The sequence below is a fragment of the Acinonyx jubatus genome, chromosome D3 (assembly GCF_027475565.1).
Source record: "Acinonyx jubatus isolate Ajub_Pintada_27869175 chromosome D3, VMU_Ajub_asm_v1.0, whole genome shotgun sequence".
Lineage (NCBI taxonomy): Eukaryota > Metazoa > Chordata > Mammalia > Carnivora > Felidae > Acinonyx > Acinonyx jubatus.
In genome coordinates, this window is record NC_069392.1 from 62,243,133 (window position 1) to 62,260,827 (window position 17,695).

At 37.5% G+C, this 17,695-nt stretch overlaps 1 pseudogene; it reads left to right on the forward strand.

The window, feature by feature from the left end:
- The first annotated feature begins 7,767 nt into the window (after positions 1 to 7,767).
- LOC106972935 (60S ribosomal protein L7a-like) lies at positions 7,768 to 17,441 on the forward strand (annotated as a pseudogene).
- The last annotated feature ends 254 nt before the right edge of the window (positions 17,442 to 17,695 follow it).

Below are 17,695 nucleotides of genomic sequence, written 5' to 3' on the forward strand. Positions count from 1 at the left end.
ATTTTACAAAACAAATAGGTCATAATGAAATCTCATTAAAAGTGTTAAGAGCATGGGATACTTGGGTGGCTCGGTCGGTTAAACGTCTGACTTTGACCTAGGTCATGATCTCATAGTTTGTGGGTTCAAGCCCTGCATTGGGGGCTCTATGCTGACAGCCCAGAGCCTGGAGCCTGCTTCTGATTCCCTCTCTCTCGGCCCCTTCCCCACTCACACTCTGTCTCTGTTTCTCAAAAATGAATAAATGTTTAAAAAATTAGAAAAAAAACTATTAAGAGCTTATAGAAAAATATACTATAGTTAGATAAATTATTAAAAATGTGGCCCCATAATGCATTAGAATTTGCACAACTATATCTCTTAAAATAATTGAATCTTAAGATTTGGAGATATTTTAAAGGTCTCTAGGCTAATGGTCTCTAGGCTTAAATATCCACAATTCTTAGAGAGGGCCCCTGGTTCCTGAACACACCCAGGGGATCATGAGATAAATAGCATCATAATTAAAATTTGGCCTCAGGAGCCATGTATATTCCACATATGCCACTTACCAATTATATAAATTTGGCAGTAACTTGATGTCTGCAAGAATCTGTTTCTTTGCTGGTAAAATGGCCATAATAATGGTACAATTAATCCTCATTATTCAGATTCTATATATTGTAGATTTGCCTACTCACTAAAATCTATGGCAACCCCAAAGTCTATATTTGTGATGCTTTCATGGTCATTCACAGACATGCACAGAGCAGTGAAAAATTTGAGTTGCCCAATGCTCATGTCCCCAGCTTATGTCAAACAAGGTGATACTCTTCCTCTTGTTTCAGTTCTCCTCTTATAAACAATTGTCCTTTTCATGATATATTTAGTGCCATGTTTTACACATTTCTATGATTCTTCTTAGTGATTTTGCTGCTTAAAATGGCTCCCAACCATAGTGCTGAAATGCAGTCTAGTGTCCCTAAATACAAGAAATATATGAGGAACCTTATGGAGAAAATGTGTTCTAGATAAGCTTCATTTAGGCATGAATTATAGTGCTCTTGACCTTGAGTTTAATGTTAATAAATAAACATCATACATTAAATCAGATGTCTTCAAACTGAAACATACATAAAATGTGGTTGTGTATTGATTGATTGATGAAAATATTGTAACCAGAGTCTCACAGGAATGTAACTTTGTATTTCCCATAAGAGCATTGGTTCAGTGTCCACTAATTCACAGCTCTTGGAAAGTTTATAGAACATAACTACCACAGGTAATTGGAATCTATTATACTTAGCTCACGTAGTAGAAATGCACTTTATTTTTAAATTATTTGTATATTTTTAAACTTTATTGGTTTTTTTTTTTGTTTGTGTGTGTGTGTGTGTGTGTGTGTGTGTGTGTGTGTGTGTGTGTTTGGATAATGCATTTTAGGGACACCTGGGTGGCTCAGTTCGTTGACCATGTGACTTTGGCTCAGGTCATTATCTCATGGTTCATGGGTTCAAGCTCCACATTGGGCTCCCTGCTATCAGCCTGTCAGCAAAGACCTCGCTTAAAATACTGTCTCTTTTTCTCTGCCCCTCCCTCACTTGCACCTTCCCCCAAATAAATAATTGTTTTTTTTTTTAAAGTGCCTTGGTAGAGATGACTCTTGGTTGAGGAAATCCCAGATAGCTTCAGGATGGGAGCTGGTCACCAGAAAATCCAACTAAGTGATTAGAAGTTTGGAACTTCCAGCCCTACCCTTGGACCTTCAAGGAGGGGCAGTGAGTTCAGTCACTAATGACCAATGATTTAATTTATCATGTCTATGTAATCGAATCTCCATCAAAACCCTGAACAAAGGGTTCAGATAGCTTCCGGAGTGGTGAACATATCTAGGTTCTGGAAGGTAACATGCCCAAAAAGGGCATGGAGGCTTATATCTCTTCCTCTATACCTTGCTGTATGTATCTCTTATTCTGGGTAGTTAGTGTCAGAATTGAATTAAATTATAGGTCACCCAGCTGGTGTCCAAAGAGTTGCAGAACTTCTTAGTGTGGAAAAAATTCTACACACATTTTGTGTCAGAAGTGTCTTAAGTAGAAATAGATCAATTTGTTATCTATGTCTTAATTCAAGTGTCTATTGCAATGTTAGCCATGAAAACCCTGTGTCCCCTTATTAGAGAACTCCTTTTGGAACTGGGTCAACAAACACATTCAGAGTATCCATTGAACACGTTAATTCACTTAATCTGTTACTGATTCTGAGAAGGAATAACTTCTCTCTTCAGTGTCTTGTGGCTTGTTCCGGGGAGGTGGGGAAATAGGTGTATGTTAACCTTTGCAGTGAGTTGGTACAATGAAAAGAGTGCTTGGGGTCACCTGAGTGGCTCAGTCAGTTAAGCATCTAACTCGGGATTTCAGCTCAGGTCATGATCTCAAGTTCATAAAATTGAGACTTGCATGAGGCTCTGCACTGACAGCACAGAGCCTGCTTGGGATTCTCTTTTTTCCTCTCTCTGCCCCTCTCTAGCTAGCATGCATGTACTCTCTCTTGCTCTCCTTCCCTTTCTCTCCCTCTCTCAAAATAAATAAATAAACATTAAAAAAAAAAATAAAGAAAAGAAAAAAGGGCTTGATTAGTATGTCAGAAAGAAATTAAGAGTTCACCATACTTGTGAACACTTTCTTCTTCCAGGAAACAACCAGATAACATTTCCTATCTTTTTTTGATTTTAAATGGAATTTTACCAATGTAATATGAGTAGAAGTAAAGCCTGCCACTTGGGGACCTGGCCTATATAAATCTTCCATATTTTTTCTTCTTATACTAGCTTGATGCAGATAGGGACAGTGACTTTGGAAGCTACTGGTGAAGCCTGTGTCCTTTATTCACACTTCGAAGAAATTGCCTACTGATTAGGAACACCTTCTTTCGACTTTACCTGAATGAGAAACTTCTATCAGATATTAGCTATTGCACATTTTAGTATTTGTTGCAACAAACAAAATTAGTTAATATAGCTAGACTTTTGAGGACAGGAATTCTGTTATGAGCTCTATTATCAGATAGAGATGAGGTTTAAACTCAGATGAGTATTTACTCTTGCCATATTTTGGCATTCTCATCTGTAGAACAGCACTAATTATGCTTTTTCAACCCATCCTACAGGATCACAGGAGAGCTCTAATAAGATAATGGAACAGAGAGAATACTGAAAAGCGTGACATATGATATGTGTGCAGAGAATTATAAAATAATTTGGGGTGTCCAGGTCTCTTAAGTGACCAATAAATTGAATTAATACATCCACTGTGTGACCAACTGATCTTGCTTCTACATATGAATGATTTCCTGCTCAGCTTCTGAAATTCTAATTAGTATAGATGAAGCATCATGATGTTCTGAAGAGAGAGTTAGCACATGGTTCCATATATCCCTGCCTCTCACACCACAGCATGTAGATACTCCCCTGTGCATGCTCATTCAAAGGGAAAACACTAAATTAAAAAACAAAGTCAATCATAATCTAATCTATAACTTTAGTCAGGCCTAAATAAGATTAATCTTACTGTAGTAGACATGCAAATGAGAAAAACACCAATGTGTGATATGAAGACTCAGTAAGATGATGCTGATGGCCTGACTCTGGAAACCCAGAGCAGTGCTTTCAAATTCACAAAATCACATTTCCGTTTCTTTCATTATAATTGCATATATAGAATTATATATGTAAAATTGAATATACATATTCTTTTCTTTTTTAACTAAAGAGCAGCAATATTGATTTAAATTTTCTGTAGGTTATAGAAAATGTTTCCTATCACAAATAATAAGATTTAAAATCCACACTGTTAAAAATTACCTGATAGAGTAAGACAAAGTAAGCTATCCCTGAGGCATCACTGTAGATATCCTGATATTTCACTTGTCTCATCTCAGTCCATCTCTTTTAGCAATGCTTTTCAACCATATACATTTTAAAACTCATTATTATTTATTTTATAAAAAGGACATATTGTTATATGTAATCTTTTGAGAGTGATTGTTTCCACTTAATATTGTATTGCTGTGTTCATTGTGATGTTAAATCACTGTAGCTTATTTGTTTTGATGGTATACTATGATAGGTAAAATAGTGGCATCCAAAGATGTTGCTGTCCTAGTCCCAGAGCCTGGGAATATGTTAAATTACATGGCAGAGGAGAATTATGATCATAGGTGAAAACAGCATTGCTAATGGCCTTGTAGAATTATTCTGGATTATTAGGATGGGTCCAATGTAATCACAATCATTCTTATGAGTAGAAGAAGGAGGCTGGAGAAAGTATATCAGAATTATATAATGTGAGAGGGACACCACCAGGTATTGATGGCCATAAGAGGGAAGGGGGCAAAGAGTCAAAGAATATAGGTAAACTCTAGAAGCTGGAAAAGAAAAGAGAAGAAAATGGATTTTTCCCTTGAAAGGAACAACCCTGCTAACACTTTGGTTTTGGCTAGTAAGACTATTTTAGACTTCTGATCTCCAGAACAGTAAGATAATAAATTTACGTTGTTTTAAGTCAAAGTTGTTGGTAATTTCATATATCAGCATTGGGAAACTAATTGGTAACTATTCAATGGAGTGAATATACCATTGTTTATTCTTCTACTCTCCCACTGAGGGGTGCTTATGTTGTGTCCAGGCTATTGCTACTGTGAACAGTGATTCTGAGAACATTCTGGTACACATCTCCTTTTGTACATCTAGACATTTTTCTTTTAGATATTTACTTAGACATGAAATTGTTGGACCAGTGGATGTAAAAATGGTCAAATGTAAAAGGTATATTCAAACTATTATCCAAATGGTTGCAAAAATTTTCATTCTTACCAACAATATATAATGCATTATGTAGTTCTACAACCTTCATCTTATAAAATGTTTAATATTCTACTTTTAATTAATAAGACATAAAACATACAGATTGCTGGAATGATTAATTTTTAGTTTTGTATCCTTTCTCATTAAATAAAGAGGAAAATAAGATTATGATGTCTAACAAAATTAATGGAGTTATGTCTAAATTTTTATAGATTGTTCTTTTTTTGGAAAGTCTTTAATCTTAACATTGTGTTTCTTTTTAAATTTTGTAATAATTTATTGTCAAGTTAGCTAACATACAGTATATACAGTGTAGTCTTGTCTTTTGAGAGTAGATTCCCGTGGTTCATCACTTACATACAACACCCAATGCTCATCCCAATAAGTGCCCTCCTCAATGCCCATTTCCCATCCTCCCTAACCCCCCAAACCCCCACCACCATCAACCTTCAGTTTGTTCTTTGTATTTAAGAGTCTCTTACGGTTTGCCAGGGCACCTGGGTGGCTCAGTCGGTTAAACGACTGACTTTGGCTCAGGTTATGATCTCATGGTTCGTGGGTTTGAGCCCCGCATTGGGCTCTGTGCTGATGGCTTGAAGCTTGCTTCTGATTCTGTGTCTCCCTCTCTCTACCCCTCCCCAACTCGTGCTCTGTCTCTCTCTCTCTCATTCTCAAAAATAAATAAACATTAAAAAAATTAAAAAAAAAAGATTCTCTTATGGTTTGCCTCCCTCTCTGTTTGTAACTTATTTTTCCTTCCCTTCCCCTATGGTCTTCTGTTAAGTTTCTCAAATTCTACATATGAGTAAAAACATATGATATCTGTCTTTTTCTGAATGACTTATTTCACTTAGCATAATACCCTCCAGTTCCATCCACATTGTGGCAAATGGCAAGATTTCATTATTTTTCATCACCTATTGGTGTTCCATTGTATATATGTATATACGTATATACACCAACAGTGCAAGAGGCTTCCCTTTTCTCCACATCCTCACCAAACATCTGTTGTTTCCTGAGTTGCTAATTTTTAGCTGCTCTTACCAGATTTAGTATCTCAATGTGGTTTTGATTTGCATTTCCCTGATGATGAGCAATGTTGAGCATCTATTCATGTGTCTGTTGGCCATCTGGATGTCTTCTTTGGAAAAGTGTCTATTCATGTCTTCTGCCCATTTCTTCACTGGATTATTTGTTTTTCGGGCGTTGATATTGGTATGTTCTTTATAGATTTTTGATACTAACCCTTTATCCGATATGTCATTTGTAAATATCTTCTCCCATTCCATTGGTTGCCTCTTAGTTTTGTTGATTGTTTCCTTTGCTGTGCAGAAGCTTTTTATCTTGATGAGGTCTCAATAGTTCATTTTGGCTTTTATTTCCCTTGCTTTCAGAGACATGTCAAGTAAGAAGTTGCTGAGGCCAAGGTCAAAGAGGTTGTTGCCTGTTTTCTCCTCTAGGATTTTGATGGTTTCCTGTCTCACAAATAGGTATTTCATACATTTTGAATTTATTTTTGTGTATGGTATAAGAAAATGGTCCAGTTTCATTCTTCTGCATGTTGCTGTCCAATTCTGCCAGCATCATTTGCTAAAGAGACATGTCTTTCTCCCATTGGATACTCTTTCCAGCTTTGTCGAAGATTAGTTGGCCATACATTTGTGGGTCCATTTCTGTGTTCTCTATTCTATACCATTGGCCTATGTGAATGTTTTTGTCGCAATACCATACTGTCTTGATGATTACAGCTTTGTAGTACAGGCTAAAGTCAGGGAATAGATATTATCACGTTTCATTGAATCACTTAGGTCTCTAATTCTCCCCTCATTGTGTAGTAATTTCCTATCCCTCTTTTTCTCAGCTTCATCATTTTCCATAATTTTATCTTCTATTTCACTTATTTTTCCCTCTGCTTCCTCCATCCTTGCTGTCACTGCATGTAGCTTATTTTGCATCTTGTTTATGGCATTTCTTAATTCATGGTGACTAGTTCTTAGGTCCTTGGTCTCTGTAGCAATAGATTCTCTGCTGTCTGCTATGCTTTTTTCAAGCCCAACTATTAGTCTTATGACCATTATTCTAAATTCATGTTCATATATATTGTTTATACCTGTTTTGAGCAATTCTCTGGCTGTCATTTCCTCCTGGAATTTCTACTACTATATTAAAAAGGGGTCATACAGTGTCCAGGGCCTGGAACTTCAGGAAGTGTTCTTGGAGTGTGTTTCGTGTACTCTGTTGTTGCATCTCTGTTGCATCTCACTGTTCATAGTGGTGGTTTGGATCTTCCACCAGGTGTGCTTTGATTTGTTCATTGAAGTAACCCTGGAAAAATGGGAAAAGAGGTGGTGGTGGAAGGGGCCTTATCCCATACAAAGAGAGAAATGACAGAAGAAGAAAAAACAACCAGGCAGAGTATCAAAGAAACTATAAGGCTTAATCTAGAGAAAGAGGAAAATAAAGAAGAAGGAAATACAGAAAAGGTGTAAAAATAATAGAGTAAAAATTCCTGATTAAACAAACAAACAACCAGAACATAGAAATAAAGAATATATATAATAAGAATTGACCAAAAATCAAATCAGGAACTATGAGCCTGATTCCAAAGGAAAAAGGGGCAAAAAGGGGGGAGGAGGGTAGAAGGAAAAAGAAGGGAAAAGAGAAGAAGAGAAAAATAATAGTAATAATAAAACAAAAAAAGTAAATAAAAAATAGAAAATAAACAAAGTAACATACAAAACCTCAAGACAGTTGTCTGTTGGTGCCTGGGACCAGTGGCTGTGCTGGTCTGGAGGAGAGGCTGCCTGGTTTGGTCAGTGTCAATCTCACTCCAGTAGATAAGGAGATACCAGGCACAGAGGGGTAGGGTTTGGTGTAAGGTCCACCTCCACTGGGGACCCAACCGTTTTTCCTGAAGCCCTACCATGATGGTGATAGAGAGTAAATGGCGACACCCCAATCTCTCCTCCCCAGACCAGTTGTCTCAAACCACATTGTTTAGGCAGTTGTCACAGAGCAGTGTGGACAGCTGGCTTGCCCTGCTCCACAGGTAATGAACTGGAATTCAAAACCCGATGTCTTAAAGGATCCAGCTCCACATGGGCCTGGTTCTGGGGTAGCACCACTCTGCCCAGTGACAAAGGGGCCTCTGGCTGGTGCCTGCAGGGTTTTTTTCCCTGGAGGTGGGGGGGAGCAATATACCCTCTTCCCACAGTACTCGAGGGAGGGAACTGTTCTCTTCCAGCACACCCCTCAAGATCGCTGCAGAGCTGGCTCCCCCCCGGCCCCCAGGTGCAAGTATGTGGCTGGCTCTAGTCTGGAGAAAGTTGCACAACCCTGAAAACTCTGATCGTCACTTCTAAGGCCATTTGCAAAGTAGAAACTGGATCTCTCTGTATTTTTCATTCCCCTTTCTGTGGTCGGGTGAGGTTTTTCCCTTGTCCAAATTCTCTCCCTTTTGTTTCTCCACCAAAGGGGTCCATACCCTCCATGTCTACACAGCAGTTTTATCTTTCTCAATTTGCAAACACACACCTGTGTCTCACCAAGCTGTGTCTGTACCTTGTGGAGGTTTTTCTGCCACTCTGTGTAGCCTGGATTCCTGGTATTACAAGTGTTCTCACCTCAATACTGCTATGTTTGAGGGATGAGGGGAATTCCAGTCCCCCTACTTCTCCCCCATGATGGCTCCTCCTATACTTTTTTTTCCTTAATGAATGGATTTAAAATTCTATTTGATTGCAATCTTGATTTGCAATTCCCCTGATTATGAGAGATATCGACCATATCTTAGGTTGTTTACTGGTCATATGTGTTCCATTTTCTAGAAAACTTGTTTTGCCTATTTTAAAATTATGTTGCTGGTACTTTTATTTTTGTTAAATTTTTTTTTTACTGATCCCTAGTCAGTGATGTGGACTAAAATTTCCAAGGACTTGTATGACAGACTATTCTAGTATGACAGTATTGTTGGATAAATACTCTAAGTTCTAAGATCTTTTCCTTCAGTATCTTGAAAACTATACTCCATGCTGCATTTAGTGTAATCTTAAAAACGTTTTTCCTTTTGAACATGATCTGTTATTTCTCTAAGCTTTTGGAATGTTTTTGGCATCTATAGTAATCTTGCATTTCTAAGATGTCCAAGTGCCTTCCTTATTGGCACTTTACAGGCGCTTTTCATCAGAGATCTGTCATCTCTTTAAAAATTATTTTAAAAATGTATTTCCATTATTTGCTCGAGTGTTTATTCCTCTTAATTTTAGTTCTCACCTTTTCTTGGACTAGCTGCATGCCATCACATTTATTTCTATATTCTGTATATCATAGCTATATTTTTTCTACCTATTTCTTTATTCTTTCTATTTCTTCTGGTTTGTCAATTCATTCTTCATATGTATTTCATCTGTCCTTTTTAAAAATTTATTTTTGTTATATTTTCTCATGTATGTTTGGTTCTTGTATGATTTATTTAGTTTATTTTACATTGCTAAAGTCACACTGGCAGATTTCCCAAGTCACTAGTTGATATAATTGTTTGATTGAATCAAAACATCAGGTTGTGATCCAATTTTAGTCTTAACTTTTCAAAGATATATTTGCAATTTATTCTTAAACATTTTTTTAAATGTTTATTTATTTTTGAGAGATAGAGAGAAGGATAGAGTGTTAGTAGGGAAAGGGCAGAGAGAGACACACACACAGAATCCGAAGCAGGCTTCAGGCTCTGAGCTGTCAGCACATAGCCTGACGCGGGACTCCAACCCATGAACTGTGAGATCATGACCTGAGCCAAAGTCAGATGCTTAACTGACTGAGCCACCCATGAGCCCATATATTTGCAATTTAAAAATAAGACAAAATTAACTTCTAATTTGTAGACTATGTGGGCTGGTAGATGTTGGCAAAGGGTACTTTATAAATTCTTGACTAATCTCTGAGCCATCAAAGCTACCGTCAAGAGGCAGAGCCTGCATGATATATTTGGCACTAACTTCTCAAAGCTGGGAATGAAGGGCCTGATTCACAGACCTAGAACAGTGCCTGACTCTCACATAGCTGGTAGTCAATAAATATTTGCTTAATAAATCAATGACTAGGCACCATGTGAGAATAACCCAGTTTAGTTCTCTTCATTTCTTTAATTAATCAGAGTAGAAAAGTCCCAGATGAAAATAGAAATGCATGTGTCCCATTTGCCTACTATTTCTGAAGCTGTGTGAGTAAGTCACAGAAAATAATGCTCACCTCATTCTGAGATTCTGCAGACTCTGATGCTTTTAAGGAGGTAATAAGATCCAGAATGTCTCCATTATATTGCTTCACTAAGAATGTTCCACTATAGACTTTTAACCATCTTGACAAAAAAAAAAAAGTTGATTTTCTTTTTGGAAGTAGTGGGGAGGGGGGAGGAATGAGGAATGAGGAAAAGATGAGGGAAAGTTAAAATACTAGACATGCTCTGTAGAGAAGGGGAACAAAATCTAATTCCCTTGAGCAGAAGATACCTAGAGAGAGCTAAGATGCAAGTATTTAGTAGGAAAATGCCCATGAAAGAAAAATGGAAAGGGAGGCACGGAAGGCTGGCAGAGCAGTTGGGTAGTGATGCAAGTCTGTCTCTGAGTGAAGGAAAGAGGAAGGTTGGGTATAAGCATCCTAGACCCCATGCAAGTGAAGGGATGTTTGACAAGGCCTTCAAGGAATCCTCAGGCCAAAGTCAGCATCAGAGGAATATGTGTTTTCTAGGAACAGGTTTCCCTTAGAGTCAATACTGAACTCATCAGCTGGCAAGAGTTTTGGGGAGGATGACCTCAGTGTAAAAGCAGCCATGGATATCAGAGCTCAGTGCCTTTGGCCCTCAGTCAACCATGTTGTCTGTGACTGGAGTCTGTGAAGCCCTTTCCCATAGCTTCCACAAGCCTTGAAGTGTTTGGTTTCAGATTTCTGGCCATTAATAAAGGGATTTTTCAAAGTAGACAATCATGTGGTCAGAGTGGGTGGAAAATTGGGAGATGACATGACAATCTCAGTTCTTGTGTATAAAGAGGACACAATAGATATAAGCTCTACCTATAATATACGAGAGACAGAGTTTTGTTGTTGTTGTTGTTGTTTTAAACTTATGCACTTATATGAAGTTGATGCATAGTTCCCTGCAAAAACATTCCTTGACTTCCGAAATCCTATTTTGGATCAAGTTTCCTTAGTATTTATAACATCACTTTAGACCCAAGTTAGGGAAGCTTTTTCTGTGCAGGGCCAGAGAGTAAGCACTATAGGTTTGGGGGGCAGATGATGTCTATCACAATCATTCAGCTCTGCCCCATAGTGTGAGAGAATCCATATATAACATGTAAATTAAGAGGCATGGATGTATTCCAATAAAACTTATAAAAGTGATGTCAGCCTAGATTTGGTCCACAGGCCATAATTGATGACCACTGATTTAGACATTTCAAGCAATCAAATACATATGCATGGTCAGTTACATCAGATCATTCTGAAATTCAAACCAGCAAGGTATATATATTAGGGGCTTCACACTTAAGAATTTGTGAAAGATAAAGATCAATAGGTTGCCAAGACTCGAATAATCATTATATACAATTCCAAGGAATTTGAATTTTATCCATGGGGAAATCAATACTATGTTTAATGCAAGAAATGACATAAACAATCACAGGGGAAGTGCAGAAGGAGATGAGGTGACAGAACACACAACTAAGAAACTGCACAGCAACCAGATGAATAAATGTGAAAGCCTAACTTAAAAGGGAGTTACTATGGTTTATAAGAGGAAGGAGTGAGTTAGCTCTAAATGGTATAGAATTTTTGAAATGCAGTAAACTTAAATTTAGAAAATGTGGAAGGGAAAGTACCATAGAATGATCCAGAGCTTTGTTTAGACTTGAGCCACTAGGTGAATGATGGTGCACTTCACTAAAAGAGGGGGCATAAAAGGAGTTTTTGGACTTAATATGGTCAAATGAGGGACTCCCTGGAGGAGTTTGAATTGCCAGGTGGGGGCTGCTGAAATGGAAATATCTAGTAGGCAGTTGGCTTTTTGGCTTCTGAGCTGAAGACAAAGGTATATACATTAAAGAACAGGGGTTGAACATGGTACCCTGGGAACATCAAAATATAAGGGAAGGATGAAGAGGTCATTGAAGGAAAATTTGCTCATCTTTCCTCTCACATTACTTTTCATCTTCCTTTTGAATGCCAATGTTTTCCAGCTTTCTGTTATTGTTCCCTTTCTTTGTTTGTTTGTTTTACATGCTTTTCTCTTGGTAATTTTATCCATTTTTGCCTTTGGCTCCAGGTTGATGAAATCTCCATACATTTTGTTTCCAGAAATTCTCTTTAAAAAATGCTTATTTATTGAGAGAGAGAGGGAGAGAGAGAGAGGAACAAGTGGGAGAGGGACAGAGAGAGGGAGAGAGAGAATCTCAGGCAGGCTCTACACTGTCAATACAGAGTCCTATGCAGGGTGGGCCCCGATTCCATGAACCATGAGACCACGACCTAAGCCAAAATCAAGAGTCAGATGCTTAACTTACTGAGCCACCCATGTGTCCCTGCTATTCAGAAACTCTAATTTATTTTCAATTGATCACAAATAGGACCAGCTTCAGACAACACTAACTTAATATGTGTCTCACCTAATTATCTTACCCAAACAACACTCTCAACTTCTGTGCTCCTAAGGAAAATTAACACTCTCAACATCTACCCCATGAACTTCTCTCATTCTTAGATGCTATCATCAAACCCAAAACATTATCCTAAAATACTTCTCCTTCTCTACTGACATGATCCATAACTTCACCATTTCTGACCTTGGACTATTGAACATGCATCTGGACTACTTACTCTCAGTGCTTCCCAATTTCATTCAGACCATGTTTCACACTGTTCCAGAGTGAACTTACTAAAAAGGGATCTAGTTGCTTTAAATATTTAGAACTATTCACCTCTCAACACCCCACCCCCAGCAGTCGTGTGTAGCATAATGGTTAAGAGCAAGTGTTTCAGGACTATTTGAAGAACTGTGTTGCCAGCCATTCCAATAGAGTTAATTAAGATGGAAGCTGACATAAAGAGAGTCTTTCACAAAGATTTCTTCACATTAATTTCCCAAATCTTCACTGTTCAATGTCATTCTCCTCTTAGCATATACTATAATCCCTACATCTATTTGATAGGGGGAAATAAAAAGAACTTCTTAGAAGTTGCTACTGTAAGGTCACATTTTCTTGTCCATTCCAAATCTCAGTTATCTAAATTCCAGATTTTATATTCCAATCACATTTAATTTCAACACCTTTGTCTAACAAGAGTTATGTCTGATCCCAGTTTGACCAGAAGAGAAGAGACAAGGAGTAAATATAATAGCATATCTGGTCATTATTCAAAGTCATTCTCTTTAAGGTAAAATTTTGCTTCTCTAAATGCTTTCCCCACTTCCAACTATGGACCTCACTGTTAATTCTATTTTAATACTGTATCATCATCATCATCATCATCATCATCATCTCTCATCATCATCAACTTAGCATATATGCTGCTTCAGTATGCTTGGCATTGTCTTAAGTGCTTTATATTTATTAATTCATCAATCCTCCAAACAACCCAAGGAGGTTGTTACAATTGTTGTCTTCATTTGTAGATGAAGAAAGTAAGGAGCTGTGAAATTCCCTAAGGTTATGCAGCTTAAAAGAAGCAGCACTGGGTATGTACACATACAATCTGATTTCAGAGTCCATGATCTTACCCACTACACAACACTGCTTTTCATAACCCTGTACTACACTGACAATAATATAAACAATATAAAATGATATTATTCCTGCCACTCCATAATTTCTTGAATAACATCCAGACTTGTCACCTTGGAATATAAGCAAAGTTCAAATACTTCTGCATCCTATTTTCTCTTCAACCTTCCACAGGCTCTGACTGGGCCTTGGTATATGCTGTTCTTGTGACTCTAGAGAATCTCTACATGAGTTGACTCACAACCTGGTGATAATGAGGATCATGACCAAATACATGAAATTTGTCAGCATTTGTGTCCTCTATAAAACATTAATGACTTGGAGTGCCTGAGTGGTGCAGTCCGTTAAGTGTCTGACTCTTGATCTCGGCTCAGGTCATGATCTTGCAGTTTGTGAGTTCAAGCCCCACATCAGGCTCTGTGCTAATGGTGAGGAGCCTGCTTGGGATTCTGTCTGTCTTTCTCTCTGTCCCTCCTCCACTTGTGCTCTCTCTTTGTCTCAAACAAATAACCTTAAAAAAACATTAATGACTCAACCTTAGGGCGGTGTTTCAATTACATTTTCATTTTCAATAACTGATAGGTACTCTGGAAATGCACAGATTAATAAAAAACAAAGAGCACATTATAAACTTTAGTTGTTTAAAATCTTAACTTTAGGTTGAACCTCTTAAGCATGCTGGTGGGGACATAAAGTGGTGCAGCCACTTTGGAAAACACTTGGGTAATTTCTTTGAAAAGCAAAAAACATACCCTCTCCCCCCAAAATAACACTTACTATGGAATCTAGCCATTCCATTCCTAAGTATTTCTAAGAAGAATGAAAATACATGTCCATATAAAAACTTGTGCATTAATATCTAGTAATCTTAAGTGTCAAAAACTGAAAACAATCCTAATGGCCATCAACTAGGTGAATAAAACAAACTGTGGTATATCCATACAATGGACTACTATTCAGCAATTAAAAAAAGAATTATAATATTAGTATATACTATAACATGGATGAATCACAATGTCATTAACCTTACTGAAATAAGCCAGACAAAGAAAGTATATATACCACATGACTCCATTTATATAACATTCTAGGAAATGAAAACTAATGTTTCATGACAGTAAGTAGATCAGTAGCTGCCTGGACATAGTTGGTAGGGATAGGAGGAGAAGGGAGAGATAGCAAAGGGGCAAGAGGAAACTTTTGGAGATGACTGATATGTTCATTATCTTGATTGTAGTCATGGTTGCATGAAGGTGTATATGTCAACTTTTCAAATTGTATACTTTAAATATTTACACTGTTTTTCATTGTCAGTGATACCTCAATAAAGCTGTTTTAAAAATACCAATAAAAAATAAAATCTTAACTTTAAATAGAACATGTTAGGTTGTGTTATTAATTTATAAATGCTTAATTAAAGAAAATACCACACTTTAAATCTTATTGCACAAATCATCGTTTCTAACTCTGGAAGCACGTACTACTTTTGAGTATATTTTATAAATATTTATAAATTCTTCTTTGTTCCATACACACACTCAGACACATGAATAGCACAGCCCTTCTGATTACACAAAGAGCACATGGATGCCTGTTATTCTGCATTTTGCTGAGAGCATTTAGCACAACAATCCCTGAGGCAACCTTTCGAAACAGGCTGTTTTTAGAAAAAATCTCCTTAGGGAATCTCTTCTCCTGTTAACTCCTGAATAATCAGTTCTCTTTCAGAAAATAAAGTAAGGTGTTTCAAATACGTATTGTTTGTGAATTTATGTCCTTTGTCTACAAAGTAGCAAACTAGAGTAGAAAAAAAAATCACTGGGCTGGTTCTAGCACTTTATGGTTTATTTCATATGTTTATTCATGGTTTATTCCAAACCATATGGTTTATCCCATGCATTCCTTTACTTAATGTACATGTTTTGAGCACCTTCTGTGCACTGAATTTGTCTTCAGGAAGTTTACAGTGTAATGGAACACACAGTGCATTCAACAGCACATTCAATCCACAAGTATTTATTGTGTGTCTATAGCATACCCTGCATTTTCTACCCACATAAATAACAGACTGTCATAAGTACTAGCAGTCTTCTGGGGAAGTCATGTATTGTGAGAGGGGATGAGTTTGGTATTGTGTGTTATAACTGCAGTGGTGAGTCATGCTGCTGTTGCAGGAAAGTGGTTAGAAAAACAAGAGACAACTTCACAAAGGAGGTTAGAACCTACAGGGTGACTCTTTTAGTCACGTGACTTTGGAAAACTAACTCAACCTTCTTGAGACCAGATAAATTCATCTGAAAAAGGATAAGACTTTTCCAGAGACCATACAAGCTCTCTTATGGATTTAAAATACAGTTCTACAAATTTAGGAAAAGAAAAGGAATATAGCTAATGGAAATCAAGAGTAATATTTTCCCCTAAGGCTTAAGATTGGAAAAAAGAGCCTAGAGCTAGATTGTAGAGAGCGTCAAATGTCAAACTAGGGAATTTATACGCTTTATGTGTATCACTGGTCACCAAAGAATTTCAACATCCCTTCATCATTAAAAAAGTTTAGTTCAACCCCACTATATGAATATTTATTCATTTGTGAATTATACACACATGGTATAGATACATTCTATCTTATATATACTTCTCCAGAGTCTAGATAAACAGAGAATACTTTCCAATTCATTTTGTAATCTTGATTCCTAAACCTCTCAAGGAAAATATAAGAAAGGAAAACTACAGACCAGTCTTGATCAAGACTATAAATGACAAAATTTTTAAAAGAACGTTGATGAACTGAATCCAGCAATACATTTTAAAGGATAGTATAGTTAAATTAAACCTAGAAATGTAAGTTTGGTTTAACATTAGAAGAATGAAGTAATAAAATCACCACATTAAAAACTTAAAAGAGGAAAAACTATATCTGCATGTCAACAGATGTAGGAAAGTCATTTGATAAGATCTGACAACCCACTGATGATTTAAAAAAAGTCTAGTTGTCTCCTCCAGCCATCCAAGATGCAAAAAAGGAGAGAAGGCTAAGGGGAAAAAGGTGGCCCTGATTCCTGCTGTCGTGAAGAAGCAGGAGAACAAGAAGGTGGTCACTCCCCTGTTTGAGAAAAGGTCCAAGAATTCTGCCTTCAGACAGGACATCCAGCCCAAAAGGGACCTTACCCGCTTTGTCAAATGACCCCACTACCTCTGGCTGCAGTAGCAAAGGACTATTCTGTATAAATGTCTAAAAGTGCCTCCTGCAATTAACCAGTTCACCCAGGCTTTGGACCACTGAACAGCTACTCAACTGCTTAAGCTGGCTCACAAATACAGACCAGAGATAGAGCAAGAGAAGAAGCAGAGACTGTTGGCCCCTGGGGCTGAGAAGAAAGCTGCCAGCAAAGGGCATGTCCCCACTAAGAGGCTGCCTGTCATTTGAGCTGGGGTTAATACTGTCACCACCTTGGTGGAAAACAAGAAGGCTCAGCCTGTAGTGATTGCACATGATGTGGATCCCATTGAATTGATTGTCTTCCTGCCTGCTGTGTCATAAGATGGGGTTCCCTACTGCATCATCAAGGGGAAAGCCAGGCTGGGGCACCCTGTCCACAGGAAGACCTACATCTTCACATAGGTTAACTGGGAAAACAAAGGAGCTCTGGATAAGCTGGTGGAAACTATTGGGACCAATGACAATGACAGATATGATGAGATCCATCTTTATTGGGGAGGCAGCATCCTGGGTCCAAAGTTGATGGCTCACATTACCAAGATGGAAAAGGCAAAGTCTAAAGAACTGGCCACCAAACTGGGCTAAGTGTGTGCTGCTGAATTTTCTGTACATAAAAGTAATAGGAAGTTCTCTTTTAAACTCTTTTAGCAAACTAGGAATAGAAGAGAAAATTATTTTCATCTGCTAAAAAGTACTGACAAAATTGCTCAAGATAAACCTCATACTAAAGGGTATTTTCTTTATAATTAGGAAGAAAACAAGAATGTGCACTATATCCTCACTCATTCAATAATATAGTGCAGATTTTGGCTAGAGCTCTATGACAAGAAAAACCTATAAAATAGGGTTATTTAA